Source organism: Macaca thibetana, chromosome 4 (assembly GCF_024542745.1).
Source record: "Macaca thibetana thibetana isolate TM-01 chromosome 4, ASM2454274v1, whole genome shotgun sequence".
In the NCBI taxonomy this organism is placed as follows: Eukaryota; Metazoa; Chordata; class Mammalia; order Primates; family Cercopithecidae; genus Macaca; species Macaca thibetana.
The window spans coordinates 111,255,014-111,258,386 of record NC_065581.1 but is presented as its reverse complement, the minus strand read 5'-3'; the positions used below and the strand labels follow the sequence as shown (position 1 = coordinate 111,258,386).

The following is a 3,373-nucleotide window of genomic DNA, read 5'->3' as shown; positions in this document are numbered from 1 at the left end:
TGGGCGTGGTAGCACGTGCCTGTAGTTCCAGCTACTTGGGAGGCTGAGGCAGAATAGCTTGAATCCGGTAGGTGGAGGTTGCAGTGAGCCAAGATCATGCCATTGCACTCCAGCCTAAGCGACAGAGCAAGACTCCATCTCAGAAAAAAAAAAAAAAAAAAAAAAAAGAAAAGAAAGAAAGAAGAGAAAAAAGAAAAATTCCTACTGAGGATAGTTCTGCTCTTGACTATGAAGCCAGTAGCGAGTGCTGTTTGTTTGTTTGTTTTCCAGAGTGCTAGGGTTTTATTACAAATGGAGTTGATTGCTAGAGAGGCCCTTTTCCAATCTTTCTTCTGTACCCTCTTCCCTCCCAAAGACATCCCTCCAGGGGAGGTCAGTAGGCCATTAGGAAGGAGGAAATATGGAGAGTGAAAAGGGGCACTGCTTTTGCCAACGTGCTCTGAAACAACCACTGAGTCCTTTTGGCTCCAGTTGAGAATCTTCTAGTGGAAGTGGAAGAGGTTTAATTCTCATCTTCAAAGTCCGTCATTTCTACATCCTGGGGGGCTTTTGTCTTCTTTTGCATTTTGAGCTGTGGTTCGATAGTCCTGGCTGACTTTGAGGGGCTTCCACCTCCATGGCTGCCTTCTCTTTCTGGGCAAGCCAGGTCTGCTGGAGGAGTTTTCCAGGCTTCTTCCCCTACAGAGTAAGGTTGGCACGTGCACTGGATGCCCGCTTCTTGAGGTGGTGCCGCATGATCAGCGCTTGGTCTGTCACAGCCCCGAACTCCCAGTGCCTCAGACGCTGCTTGCGGTTCAACACCCGCCTGCGCTGAACAGCTTTTTCTTCAGCTGGGTTCGACGCCAGTTGATTTTTCCCCCGAGATTCCCCACGGTCGCTCTGCGACTCCAATAGGCGGTGCGTACTTCCGCCTGGGGTTTGTTGTGTTGGGGTGGTTTTCACGTCCCGAGGACACGGTTGTGGGGCTTGTTGTGTTGATGGTGCAGTCACTGAGTCCCAAAGACATGGTTACTTCCTTGACTACCTATCTGGCCTCGGGAATGTCTATGCCATGCCTGTCCCACCACTGTATTTTGGAAGCACATAACTTGCTTGATTCCACAGGCTCATGCCTGAAGGAAATTGCCTCCTTGCCATCCTGCCTTGACTTTCGCCTATATCTGATTTAGATGAGACTCTGGGCTTTGGACTTTCGAGTTGATGCTGAAATGATTTAAGACTTTGGGGGGCTATTAGATGAAATGTATGTATTTTGTGAGAAAGACATGAATTTTGGGGCCCAGGGGCCAAAAAAAAAATGCTATGGTTTGAATGTGTCCTCAGAAAAGCATGTGTGGCCTGGGCACCGTTGCTTACACCTGTAATCTCAACATTTTGGGAGGCCAAGGTGGGAGGATTGCTTTAGCCCAGGGGTTCAAGACCAGCCTGAGTAACATGGTGAGCCTCTGTCTTTACCAAAAAAAAAGGTAATCATAACAAAAAATTAGCTGGGCATGGTGGTGTACACTTGTAGTCCCAGCTACTGGGGAGGCTGAGGTAAGACGATCAGTTGAGTCTGGGAGATTGAGGTTGCAGTGAACCATGATCGTACCACTGTACTGCAGCCTGGATAACAGAGTAAGATCCTCTCTCAAAAATAAATAAATTAATTAAAAGCATTTGTTAGAAACTTAATTTCCAATCTAATAGTGTTGAAAGGTAGAACCTAACAGAAGATGTTTAGTCTATAAGTAAGGGCTCCACACTTACTTGGATTAAGGTTGATTATAAAGGGGCTTGAAGCTGCAAGTTCAATCTCTTGCCTTTTTTTTTTTTTGGAGATGGAGTCTAGCTCTGTCACGCAGGCTGGAGTGCAGTGGTGCTCTCTCGGCTCACTGAACTTCCATCTCCCAGGCTCAAGCGTTTCTCCTGCCTCAGCCTCTGCAGTAGCTGGGATTACAGGCACATACCATCACACCCAGCTAATTTTTGTATTTTAGTAGAGATGGGGTTTCACCAGGTTGCCCAGGCTGGTCTCGAACTCCTGACCTCAGGTGGCCTGCCCGCCTCGGCCTCCCAAAGTGCTGGGATTACAGATGTGAGCCACCACGCCCAGCCTTCTTGCCCTTTCTTTGCCCTTTTGTCACAAAAAGATGCAGCAAAAAAGACCCCTGTCAGATGTCAGCCCCTTGATCTTGGACTTCTCAGCCTTCTGAACTGTGAGCCAATAAATTTCTGTTCATTATAAATTACCCCGTTTCAGATATTCTGTTACAGCAGCACAAAATCAAGTGAGAAACTTGGTGAATAACCCTATTAATGTCTTATTGAATTCAGTTTGCTAGTATTTTGTTGAGGATTTTTACATGTGTGTTCACCAGAGATTTTGGCCTGTAATTCTTTTTTTGTAATGTCCTTGACTGGCTCTGATTTCAGGATAAGTTGCAGGATACAAAATTAACTTATTAAAATTAGTATCATTGCTATACACTAGCAACAAACTATTCACAAAATAAATCAAGAAAACAATCCTATTTGTCATAGCATTAATGAAAAACTTAGAAATACATTTAACCTAGAATACAATTAACTAAATACATTCAGTATATGAGAGATCCATACACTGAATACTATAAAACATTGATGAAATAAACTTAAGAGAAAAACAAATGAAAATATATACAGTGTTCATGGATTGGAGGAATTAACATTGTTAAATTGTCCATATTACCCAGTGATCTACAGATTCAATGCAATCCCTGTCAAAATTGAAATGACATTTTTCACAGAAATAGAAAAGAACAACCCTGAAGTTTGTATAGAAAAACAAAAGACCTCAAATAGTCAAAGCAATTTTTAGCAAAACAAAGCTGGAGGCATCACACTACCTGACTTGAAAATGTACCAAAAAGCTATAATAATCAAAACAACCCATACTGTCATAAAAGCAGACATATAGACCAAAGAAATAGAAAACAGAGCCCACACATCTACAGTCAACTGATTTTCAGCAAAGCTGTCAAGGACATACAATGAGGAAAGGACATTCTCTTCAGTAAGTTGGGAAAATTAGATATAAACACACAGAGGAATGAACTTAGACCCTTATCTTGTCCCATGTACACAAGTCAAATCATAATGGGTTAATGTCTTAAATATAAGATCTGAAACTATAAAACCACTAGGGGAAAACACAGGGAAAGAGCTTCTTAACATTGGATTTGGCAAAAACTTTTGGATACAACCCCAAAAACACATGCAACAAAAGCAAAATTAGACTAATTGGATTGCACCAAACTAAAGAGCTTCTGCACACCAAAGGCAACAATCACCAGAGTGAAGAGACTATCTATGGGATGGGGAGAAAACATTTGCAAACCATGCATCTGAAAAG

General features: G+C 42.7%; 1 pseudogene; it reads right to left on the bottom strand.

The window, feature by feature from the left end:
- Positions 1 to 502: 502 nt before the first annotated feature.
- On the bottom strand, positions 503 to 1,583 carry LOC126953434 (uncharacterized protein C11orf98-like; annotated as a pseudogene).
- Positions 1,584 to 3,373: the final 1,790 nt, after the last annotated feature.